This window comes from Trichomycterus rosablanca, chromosome 3 (assembly GCF_030014385.1).
Source record: "Trichomycterus rosablanca isolate fTriRos1 chromosome 3, fTriRos1.hap1, whole genome shotgun sequence".
Classification (NCBI taxonomy): domain Eukaryota; kingdom Metazoa; phylum Chordata; class Actinopteri; order Siluriformes; family Trichomycteridae; genus Trichomycterus; species Trichomycterus rosablanca.
Window position 1 is genome coordinate 42971445 of NC_085990.1, and position 13467 is coordinate 42984911.

The window sequence follows — 13467 nt, forward strand, 5'->3', positions numbered from 1 at the left end:
CTACAAATAGTTTCATTTCTTTTCATTTTCATCAACCGCTTTACTCTGGTTAGGGTCACGGTGGGTCAGATTCCACCGGGAAACACGACACACAAGAAACAAAGCAGAAAAATCCAGGACAGGGTACTAATCCATCACAGGGCATCATCGGTCCATGCTTCCTCAGACATAGCCAATTAAGGCTGATAGCACAGCTAAGATTCGAACCATCAGCGGTGGTGGGCTAGCATAATAGACCCTGAACCAACTGAGAGCATTGCTGGTGTTTTGTCAATTTTGATAACTAAAACGTGTAAAATTCACTCACTCACACACTCACTGTCTTAACCGCTTATCCAGTTAGGGTTGCGGGAAGGGGAGGGGTGCTGGAGCCTATCCCAGCTTTTCAATGGGCGCAAGGCACACAGTAACACCATGGACGGGGTGCCAGTCCATCGCAGGGCAGACACACATACACACACCCATTTACCTATAGGCAAGGACGGATTAAGGATAGTCTGGGCCCCTGAATTTGAAACAATACAAATTCAGAAACATTAAGTAAGGGCCTGAATCGCATATTTGCAACAAAACGTCTGTTATGAAATATGGTAGCTTGTCGAAAGTGGTAGAAAGTCAAGGAGCCATGGTTAACGACTTCTATGGAAGTCAAGGGGGGCCCAGGGCAGGGCATACCATTAGAGGGCCCTTGATCACGAGGGCCCCTGCTATGGGGCATAGCAGGGGCCCTCGTGATCAAGGGCCCTCTAATGGTATGCCCTGCTCTTCTCTAGCGCCCCCTGGTAGGGGCTCTCATAACCAGGGCCCTCTAAAAATATGCCCCCCTCTTTCCTAGGACCCCTAATAGCCAGAAGTCGAAGTCAGAGCAGTGCCACAACGCCTCATCCATTTTCATAAGGGGCCCAAAAGCATGGCTAGGGCCCCCAAAAGCATGGCTAGGGCCCAAAAGCATGGCTAGGGGCCCCAAAAGCATGGCTAGGGCCCCCAAGAGGCCCTGGGGTCAAAGTCCCTAATTGTCAGAGGATCCTTAAAATGGAGGGCCCTCTGAAATAAAAATATATTGTATCATAAATGTTGATAGGCATCGCAAAATGTTTTGGGCCAGGGCCCCCCCGGGGTCCCCTGACCTCAAGGGCCCCTGGGCGCTGGCCCCACTGGCCCGGTCAGTAATCCAGCCATGCCTATAGGGCAATTCAGTGTCTCCAATTAACCTGACTGCATGTTTTTGGACTGTGGGAGGAAACCGGAGCTCCCGGAGGAAACCCACACAGACACGGGGAGAACATGCAAACTCCACACAGAAAGGACCTGGACCGCCCAGCCTGGTGATCGAACCCAGGACCTTCTTGCTGTGAGGCGACAGTGGTACCCACTGAGCCACCCCACCGTGCCGCCCATGTGTAAAATTATTTATGTAGAAAAATGTTGTTGTTTCAGTCTGACATGGTTTAATTAATTTGATGTGAAAGAATTCCAGCAGCCTTCTCAAAGCCCTGATCTCATCCCCACTGAACACCTTTTGAATAAAATTTAACATTGAATGCAAACCAGGTCTTAGGGCCTGACCTTACAAATGCTCTTATAAGTAAGTGGGCACAAATTCTAGTAGACACATTGCTCTAGAATCTTCTAAAATTCCTTTCCAAAAGAGTGAAGGCTATTTTAGACACACAAATTGCTAACTGCATGTTAATGTCAGTGGTTTTGGAAGTGGTAAAAGTTTTGATTGTCTATAGATACATAGATACAGCATGCAAAAATTAAAATACCATTATTTGACCAAATGGCTAGCCAGGATGAGAACAAATTCTGATTGGAATTCTAAATAATCAGATCTGGATTAAAGGGTTAGCATTTGTGCTTCATCAGTATTAGTAATATTTTCTTTGTGCCGCAGCATATCACAGTAATGAGGTTGAGATATTGAGATATTGTCATAACCATACCCAGGGACCAGGGTCCTAGTCCTTGCCGCTAGTCACTGCAAGGATCTGGCTCTGATTATTTACATCACATTCATTTCATTTTATTTCCCGACCGCTTTTCGCATGGCCAAGTATGCTGCACTCCTAGGGGAGCATCCTGGCTCCCTTAAAATGCAAACTATGCTTTCATCTTAATACGTTACAGATTATTTACATCACCTGCCGCTTCTTACATGGCACAATAAGAGTGTATTATTAAAGAGGCAATCTGGCTGCGTTAAATTGCAGGCTATGCTTTCATCTGTCATGTGGTGTGCACCGGGACGGAGCTGGCTGGCTGACTGAATCAGAGCGGTCCGCTCACACCCCCGTCATGCTTCCATCTCGGTGGGAGCGTGCGCTTTTGGCCGTTTGTTCGCACCGTTTATGGCCTCACTTCAAAGCCCCCTAGTGTAGCTCTGCCAGAGTGCATCACATAACTCAGCCAACATGAAAGTGTAGCCCATTGTAAATTTCGTGCAAAACTAAAACAAACACATTGGAGTACGGTCAGCTTAGCGCGTGATGTAGAGTGCCGCAGGGTTGGACCGCGATCGGGTACAACACATAGCTGTTTTTATTTTGACTTAATATGTTTCGATTTATTTTCTGTATACACCTACAGCATTGCTGAGGTATTAGGTTTTTTTTGGAATGTCTTTAGTGGGGCCAGGGAATTTTTTGGCAATGGGATTTTATTTTCCCTTGGTAGACTTTGATGAGGATCAACATATTTTCTGTTCTTTATTTCTGCCGACAAAAATTAAAAGCATACGTGTCAGCACAAAGGTCAAGGGCAGAATGAGCAGTTACGATGAAGTAGGATTTTAATGGGAATGTTTTACTCAAAGCAGGAACACCGAAAAAGATTACCACAGTAATCTGGTTCAGTAATCTTTAATCAACTCTCAATACCTCAGTATACCTTACAGATCCTTAAAATTAAATCCACATTTAAGCTGTGTGTAATAGTTTGCTGGATTGTAATGGTGCTGCATTCTGATCCCATACTGTCAGGACCCCAAAGCTCAAGTTTGTATTCGAACAGTGGCAACTTAGAAAACACTATTAGCTGTGTCTGAAAATATATTCAAAATACATATATTAACAAAAAACATATATAAATAAAATACAGTGGTACCTTGTAACTTGATGTCCCCTAAACTCGAAATCTTTGAAACTCGATGCACTTTGTCGAGAAATTTGTACCCTTAAACTTGATGTTTTTCTTAAACTCGACGTTTACCTTAAACTGGACATTTACCTTAAACTCGATGTGTGTGCGACTGCCGCTTTGTTCAGCACTTGGCTTGAGCTGTGCGGTAAACCGTCATCAAAGTGCGAATATGAGACGAACCTGCATTTGTGTGGAATTACCATAAAATTCACTCTGAAAGCATCCACATGTATGTATGTTTAACTGTATTTTTCTCCTGTTTCACTTGTTTCACTCTTAAACTTGTTTTTTAGCTTGTGGTTATGAGAAATTGTGAGAATCAGCTTTTCCGAGAGAGTCTAAAACACTTATCGTTATAAAAAAAAAGCTTAATGTGACTTAATGTATTAAAAAACGACATAGAAACACTAAACCTCTCTTAATTATTACTACTCATAAGTTCTTTCCACTAATGAAATTCCTCACTCGTTTTAGTACAATGAGTCATGTTAAGTTTTGAGCACCGCAACACTCTATAGGACATAACGGCACAGCCAGCACAAAGCTATTTTGCCGCTTCTCATGTGAATGCACCTTTACTGAAAGGAATACAGTATTACAAGGTCAAGCATCTCCACAATTAAGAAGCATAAGGAAACAATAAAGAAGTAAAGGTAAAGTGCAGGTTTTATTGTATTTCACTGTGTTTAAATTGTATTTCAGTGTTTTTTATATTATATTTGTGTTATGTTCAGTGTATAAGTGTCAACACAACCCCATTATTTAACATTAGTCTAAAATATATGCAGTTCCACTGGACCATGGAATGGCTTAACAGGTCTATACCTTAAAACTCAACGCCTTTTAAACTCAACGTCACTCCCAGAACCAATTGACGTCAAGTTTAAAGGTACCACTGTATATGCGGATTTCAACCCACTTCTTTTCCAAACTCAATTTTGGTTCTGTGTTTGAAATGCATTAAAATAAGAATGCTTTTTTGAAGAAAGAAGAAATGTTAATAAAATGAAATGTTGTAGTGCTTATGTGTCAGCATTTTAATACAGCAGGTTTATGAAAAGAATTATAATGTGAACTCTATAATTTGAAATGATTATTATAATACAATAAATAGCACTTATGTTTTTTTTCCTATACACTGATCAGCCATAACATTAAAACCAGCTCCCTGTTTCTACAATTTCTGCACTTTGTATTTCTACAATTACTGATTGTAGTCCATATGTTTCTCTGCATGCTTTGTTAGCCCCCTTTCATGCTGTTCTTCAATGGTCAGGACTCTGAGCAGAGCAGGTATTATTTAGGTGGTGGGTCATTCTCAGCACTGCAGTGACACTGACATGGTGGTGGTGTGTTAGTGTGTGTTGTGCTTGTATGAGTGGATAAGACACAGCGGTTTCAAACACCTCACTGTCACTGCTGGACTGAGAATAGTCCACCAACCAAAAATATTCATCCAACAGTGCCCCATGGGCAGCGTCCAGTGACCACTGATTTTACATCTACAAGGTGGACCAACTAGGTAGGAGTGTCTAATAGAGTGGACAGTGAGTGGACACGGTATTTAAAAACTCCATCAGCGCTGCTGTGTCTTATCCACTTATACCAGCACAACACACACTAACACACCACCACCATGTCATTGTCACTGCAATGCTGAGAATGATCCAACACCTAAATAATACCTGCTCTGTAGTGGTTCTGGGAGAGTCCTGACCATTAAAGAACAGCAGGAAAGGGGGCTAACAAAGCATGCAGAGAAACAGACCTACAAAGTGCTTCTATATGGTAAGTGGAGCTGATAAAATGGACAGTGAGTGTAGAAACAAGGAGGTGGTTTTAATGTTATGGCTGATCAGTGTATATATAGTGTATATCTATGGTTACTGAATGTTGTTGTCAAAGAGTATTTACCGTTTTGTACAAAACAATGTCTGTGCAGAATCTTATAGGTTCAATATATAGGGCCAGTGATAGCTCAGTGGTTGAGGTACTGGACTAGTAATCAGAAGGTTGCCGGTTCAAGCCCCGCCACCACCAAGTTGCCACTGTTGGGTCCCTGAGCAAGGCCCTTAACCATCAATTGCTCATTGTGTAAGTCGCTTTGGATAAAAGCATCTGCTAAATGCTGAAAATGTAAATGTATAGAGTTGCAATGGTTCCTATGATCTTTAGTACATAGTGGCCCTACACCCCTGATCTGTGTTACATGTGCGTGACTACACTTCCCTGTGTCCAAACGTGACCCTTCCTGGCTAACACTGTAGTAATTAAAGTAAACACTGGCAATGAGTGCCTGCTTGTCTTCATCCCCCAGTTCACCGTGTTATTGCACCACCTTGATGACCTCATCACTCACTCTTCATATAATCCTCTACTTTTACCAGAGGGCTTCCCAAAGAGAGGCTTTTCAGTTTGGGAAGCACCCGTTTTGATCAACCTTCTTATTAACTATAACACCATAGTTTTCTCTCACATTCCACATCCTTCTTTCAGGCGGGTCTCCATTACATCGGGAGGGGGATCCTGTCCTCTGCGCCTGCTCCGGGTACTCCGCCAACTCCACTATTTTAAAAAATCGGAGGGCTAAAAAGAAAACGTTGCTGGGATGTTTGCACGACAGCCTGTGCACCCGAGGTTGACTTTGGACCAGCGCAATGACTCTGGAATCGATCTTCACACTTTGTTTTGATGGACCTGCCATGTGGAATGAAAGGAAAGCAAGAAAAGAGGCAAGAATGCGTGAACAAATGAAAGGAAAAGGGACAAAAAATGATGCAATATGCAATCAGTAAAATGACATAATACCATGCAAATGTAATCTTTCATAATTGTAAAAATACAGTATCCAGTTTCAGAGCCACCAACAGAGATGATGAAATCGGTTACTTACTGATGAGCTTTAGCTTCAAAGGTTTGTTTCATATGGTGTACAAGAGGGCGTTGGTGTATGCTAAACCTTCCAACCCGAATTTATTCAATAACAGTTGCTTTAACCTCCATATTCAAAATCACAGATGATCTTCCCTTTGTCTCCAGAGTTCACGTGAGGTATGTGGTGCCGATATGGAGATTTGGAGGATTTGCGCCACGTGAAACTCTATAGTCTCCAGGAGAGGAGAGTCTGGGTGGTTCCTGATCTAATTTGCAAGCCCTATTCATACTCCACCCTCACATTCTGTTCCCAGATCATTAGATTGTGATGCCTCATCTCAGGGTTCCAGCTCTCTTCTACTCCATCACATCCCAACCCTTGTGTTCTCTTTGCTTTGAAATCAGACCTTAGCGAATAAGATATTTATTACCCCCCACTCATCCTGCTTTGAAGGAATGAGATAGGGGAAAGGCACTGGAGGAAAAGAGAGATTTGCTTAAGTTATTAAGTCTCTATTTCACTTTTTTAATCTGTGGGATCTCATTGATCTTTGTGCAAGTCTTAGAGGAGCCACCAGCCTGGATGAACGCTTAACAGACACAATAGGCCATGTCTGAAAAAAAAAAAAAATGGACCCATGTGTCAAGGATGTAAACAAGCAAAAAAAAAAAACATGTGCCTGCACATGCGCCTCACAGCAAAAAGGTCCTGGGTTCGATTCCCAAGTGGAATGGTCCGGGTTCTTTCTGTGTGGAGTTTGCATGTTCTTCCCGTGTTTGCCCTGGTTTCCTCCCACAGTTCAAAGACATGCAAGTGAGGTGTATTGGAGATACAATATTGTCCATGACTGACTTATGAATTTTGTGTAACCAGTAGCTACCTCTCCAGTCATGTCCAGGATGTAACCTAAAAGTGTAAAATATGTTAAAATCCTAATAAATAAACATGCTAATACACCTTTAAAGATTTAGAAAGTAGTTAGTATCTGTACGATCAGCCACGATGCTTCAGGAAATTGTGTCAAATTCATAACCATAATCTTTAGCTGTATTCAGTTTAGTTCTGGGCAGCGTAATGTAACGCTGGCCACAAGGACAGGGGCAGACACATTCACAGACGGTCTGAACAAGTTTATTTACAAAATACCCAAAAGAAAGGCGCTCAGGTGATGCAGTGGTATAACACGCAAATGCACCAAAGCTGACATTTCAAACTCATCCGGCTGGGCTGGACGGCTACATGAACAACGATTGGTTGATATTCATACAGGGTGGAAACGGGATAGAGACTACTCATAACTGAGGCAATTACGACCTCTGCTGGCTGATCGAGGGATAATGCGTTGATTAGGGTGTGGCTCTCCATACACAAAGCTGATCCACATATGAACTTGTCTTGTGCAGGTGAAAAGATGCAGTTGGCTACTGCACACATGTCGGAGGAAGCGTGTGTCAGTCTCACTCTTGTCAATCAGGGCAGGGATCAGCATCAGTAGAGAGGAAGCATAACGCAAAAAAAAAAAAAAAATATATATATATATATATATATATATATATATATATATATATACAGTGTATCACAAAAGTGAGTACACCCCTCACATTTCTGCAGATATTTAAGTATATCTTTTCATGGGACAACACTGACAAAATGACACTTTGACACAATGAAAAGTAGTCTGTGTGCAGCTTATATAACAGTGTACATTTATTCATCCCTCAAAATAACTCAATATACAGGGGTTGGACAAAATAACTGAAACACCTGGTTTTAGACCACAATAATTTATTAGTATGGTGTAGGGCCTCCTTTTGCGGCCAATACAGCGTCAATTCGTCTTGGAAATGACATATACAAGTCCTGCACAGTGGTCAGAGGGATTTTAAGCCATTCTTCTTGCAGGATAGTGGCCAGGTCACTACGTGATGCTGGTGGAGGAAAACGTTTCCTGACTCGCTTCTCCAAAACACCCCAAAGTGGCTCAATAATATTTAGATCTGGTGACTGTGCAGGCCATGGGAGATGTTCAACTTCACTTTCATGTTCATCAAACCAATCTTTCACCAGTCTTGCTGTGTGTATTGGTGCATTGTCATCCTGATACACGGCACCGCCATTGGATGCACATGGTTCTCCAGAATGGTTCGGTAGTCCTTCGCAGTGACGCGCCCATCTAGCACAAGTATTGGGCCAAGGGAATGCCATGATATGGCAGCCCAAACCATCACTGATCCACCCCCATGCTTCACTCTGGGCATGCAACAGTCTGGGTGGTACGGTGGTTACACCGTAACTCTCCCGGATGTGGGGAAAACAGTAAAGGTGGACTCATCAGAGAACAATACATGTTTCACATTGTCCACAGCCCAAGATTTGCGCTCCTTGCACCATTGAAACCAACGTTTGGCATTGGCACGAGTGACCAAAGGTTTGGCTATAGCAGCCCGGCCGTGTATATTGACCCTGTGGAGCTCCCGACGGACAGTTCTGGTGGAAACAGGAGAGTTGAGGTGCACATTTAATTCTGCCGTGATTTGGGCAGCCGTGGTTTTATGTTTTTTGGATACAATCCGGGTTAGCACCCGAACATCCCTTTCAGACAGCTTCCTCTTGCGTCCACAGTTAATCCTGTTGGATGTGGTTTGTCCTTCTTGGTGGTATGCTGACATTACTCTGGATACCGTGGCTCTTGATACATCACAAAGACTTGCTGTCTTGGTCACAGATGCGCCAGCAAGACGTGCACCAACAATTTGTCCTCTTTTGAACTCTGGTATGTCACCCATAATGTTGTGTGCATTGCAATATTTTGAGCAAAACTGTGCTCTTACCTTGCTAATTGAACCTTCACACTCTGCTCTTACTGGTGCAATGTGCAATTAATGAAGATTGGCCACCAGACTGGTCCAATTTAGCCATGAAACCTCCCACACTAAAATGACAGGTGTTTCAGTTATTTTGTCCAACCCCTGTACAGCCATTAATGTCTAAACCACCGACAACAAAAGTGAGTACACCCCTTAGTGAAAGTTCCTGAAGTGTCAATATTTTGTGTGGCCACCATTATTTCCCAGAACTTCCTTAACTCTCCTGGGCATGGAGTTTACCAGAGCTTCACAGGTTGCCACTGGAATGCTTTTCCACTCCTCCATGACGACATCACGGAGCTGGCGGATATTCGAGACTTTGCGCTCCTCCACCTTCCGCTTGAGGATGCCCCAAAGATGTTCTATTGGGTTTAGGTCTGGAGACATGCTTGGCCAGTCCATCACCTTTACCCTCAGCCTCTTCAATAAAGCAGTGGTCGTCTTAGAGGTGTGTTTGGGGTCATTATCATGCTGGAACACTGCCCTGCGACCCAGTTTCTGGAGGGAGGGGATCATGCTCTGCTTCAGTATTTCACAGTACATATTGGAGTTCATGTGTCCCTCAATGAAATGTAACTCCCCAACACCTGCTGCACTCATGCAGCCCCAGACCATGGCATTCCCACCACCATGCTTGACTGTAGGCATGACACACTTATCTTTGTACTCCTCACCTGATTGCCGCCACACATGCTTGAGACCATCTGAACCAAACAAATTAATCTTGGTCTCATCAGACCATAGGACATGGTTCCAGTAATCCATGTCCTTTGTTGACATGTCTTCAGCAAACTGTTTGCGGGCTTTCTTGTGTAGAGACTTCAGAAGAGGCTTCCTTCTGGGGTGACAGCCATGCAGACCAATTTGATGTAGTGTGCGGCGTATGGTCTGAGCACTGACAGGCTGACCCCCCACCTTTTCAATCTCTGCAGCAATGCTGACAGCACTCCTGCGCCTATCTTTCAAAGATAGCAGTTGGATGTGACGCTGAGCACGTGCACTCAGCTTCTTTGGACGACCAACGCGAGGTCTGTTCTGAGTGGACCCTGCTCTTTTAAAACGCTGGATGATCTTGGCCACTGTGCTGCAGCTCAGTTTCAGGGTGTTGGCAATCTTCTTGTAGCCTTGGCCATCTTCATGTAGCACAACAATTCGTCTTTTAAGATCCTCAGAGAGTTCTTTGCCATGAGGTGCCATGTTGGAACTTTCAGTGACCAGTATGAGAGAGTGTGAGAGCTGTACTACTAAATTGAACACACCTGCTCCCTATGCACACCTGAGACCTAGTAACACTAACAAATCACATGACATTTTGGAGGGAAAATGACAAGCAGTGCTCAATTTGGACATTTAGGGGTGTAGTCTCTTAGGGGTGTACTCACTTTTGTTGCCGGTGGTTTAGACATTAATGGCTGTATATTGAGTTATTTTGAGGGAAGAATAAATTTACACTGTTATATAAGCTGCACACAGACTACTTTTCATTGTGTCAAAGTGTCATTTTGTCAGTGTTGTCCCATGAATAGATATACTTAAATATCTGCAGAAATGTGAGGGGTGTACTCACTTTTGTGATACACTGTATATATATATATATACACAGTATATTTATACCCAAACAACACAAGAACAAAACATTATTTAGGACAAAGACAGGGGTGAACAGAAGCTAAGCTATTGCTACACTAATCCTAAAGACTAAATGCTAATCTAACTCCAAACATAAAACAGATTCCTAGACTAATCTAACTACTAACTAGGGCAAACAGAAAATGCTAACAACTTAGCTAATGACTATGCTAAGCTAAGAGAAAACAGACACTAGAAGTCAGCACATAACATGGACAGTGATGACTTCAACTAGAACAAACAGACAAACTAGATATTACCAGAGCAGGAAACAATACAGAAAGCCAAACTAGAGACATTTACACTTTCAGCATTTATCTTGAGCGACAGTGAACATTTCCCTACTCGAGTAGACAACGTCCAAGGATACAATTTTTTTTTTTTAACAAGAGGCTATAGAAGAACACGTTATTGCTCAGCCTAAGTGTTTAGTATATAGGTGGGTCTTGAATCGTCTTTTTAAGACAGCAAGAGACTCAGATGTATGAATAGACAGGGGGAGTTCATTCCACCACTTGGGTGCCAGTATAGAGACAGGGCAGGAGACAAGACAGGCACCAGGACAGAGAGCTGCAATAAGCATGAACTAATAATCTCAGATTCCCATATACTGTGCACTTACACCAATTCAATTGCAATGACTGACAAAAGTTGCAAACACGGGGTATATATATACACATGCTCACCGGGACAGAAATGGGGAACAGCTGGGAGTGATTAACACAGGGATGAATCAGGAAGAGGAGGCGGAGACACGGGTGCATACACAAAAACAAACACAAAAGTTCCATGTGCTAAACCATGCATGGCTGTGATTGTAACACATAGTAAGAAGTAAGACAAGCTAGATTCTGGGTTCAAAGCATAATCACATAAGTCCATATACATCATCAATATCAAAATACAAATTCCCAAAAGACTGACTAGGGTGCACAGCATCATCTTAGACATTGTTAGCCCTGATATTATGTCTTCTATGTAATATCTTTCCCAGCTCTGTGATACTGAGCACACAGTAGGCAGATGTTTATTTTGGGGTCATAAAAATGAATTGCATATAATAAAAAAGATCCAGTTTCTCCCACAAAAGCAGACAATGTCAAGGCTGTGTTGTTTTGTAAAAACATTCACATACCCTACTGACAAAGCAGTACTATTTTCTAAAACCAGACTCTGGAGTTACATCACTTAAAATATCATTTGACAGTTTAAAGAACTGTGGGAAGTAGTTGACTCAGTTGCGGTCATGATGCTGCAGAAAGTTGCATTAAATCCGTAATCACACAATCTAGCTTCATTCAGGTTTTTGGTCCGGGTTGCAGTGCAGTTAAACTAAACGCCCAGGTCCATAATTCCATAAAATTTACTAACATTAACATATAAAATCCAAAATATAAAATTTAAACTTTGATCAGCAGTGCACAGCAACACCTTGGAGTCATTAGTCATTATCTTTTAATTGTAGAACTACAAAGTGCTTCTATATGGTAAGTGGAGCTGATAAAATGGACAGTGAGTGTAGAAACAAGGAGGTGGTTTTAATGTTATGGCTGATCAGTGTATATACGTATATCTTAGTGTCAGGGTGACACAATGTCAAAAAGCCATTAGAAGTTACTTTATCACACCAACATGAGACAGTTTCAGAAACAGTGAAAATCAGCTGTATCAACTGTACCCATGACGCCCATGTTTCTGCAGTTTTTAAACTCTATTTATTAAGAATTTTAAAAACAAATTACATCACTTTTCTACATAGTCACCAACGCATTTTTCCAGCGTCATACCAACATTTTAATGCCATCAGCAAAAAATTTTTTTGGTTGATCGTGTAGCCACTGATACACCGCTGCTTTCACATCAACATCACATGAAAATCTTCTTCCTCTTAATGCTTTTTTGAGGGTCCAAAAAGGGGGGAATCAGATGGCGCTAAATTTGGACTATAAGCTCTCTCAGTCTCTCAGACATGACCAATTACTACCTCTCCCGCCCTCACCGTTTCTAACCAAAATATAAAAGTGCTTTTTGAAGATTTGGCACATTTGGCAACACAGGGAGCAATTATATTCAAACTATTAAAAAAAATCCTGCAATCGCCTCCATCCTACTTTGTTACGTTTTTGTTTTCCTGGTTTTTTTTGCAAAAAAGTTGATGTCTATGTAACACAGGTTGCAGGGCTATGAACCAAACTTTTCAGATCCACATACAGTGTCTAACAGGTATTCCGTACTCAGACTCACCCGCTGAGAAACGTGTCCACTTTTTTTTCTGAAAACAAGCTGAATCGTGGACTCATCTTACCACAGAACACTGGTCTTCTGGACCATCTGAGATCAGCCTGGACCAGAGAACTCTGATGTGTACAACTTTCTTTATGTGTAATAGAGTTTCAGGTTGCAATTCTTGATGCAACGGTAGACTGTTAAATGTTAACAGTTTTCTGAAGTACTCCCAAACCCATGCTGCTATATTTATTGCAGTAGATGATGGTTTCTCATGCAATGCCCTATGTGAGCTCAAAGGTCATGCACATTCAATAATTCTCCAGATTCACTGAATCTTTTCACAATATTATGAACAGTAGATGGTGAAAGACTAAATTATTTGCAATCTTGCATTAAGGAATGTTCGCATTAACTCCTGTCAAGGGGTCTTCATTGTAATATTTAAAGAGTTTTTCATTGGCACTGCTGCCCTCGGCTTGCTCATTAAGGGTTTTTGGTCCTACAATCTAAAATGTTGCTTTGAGACAATGTCCAACGTAAAAAGAGCTTAACAAATAAATTGGAATTAACTTTACTGATTTTTTATTTAGAATTAAATTAAATAAAAAAAAAAACAAAGCTCCATGCTTTACTTTGTTTTGAGTCCCCATAGTCTCCAAAATCATTTTGTTACACCCTTGATTGCAACATCTTGAATAGGTTCTATGTGACCTAAAGAATTACACT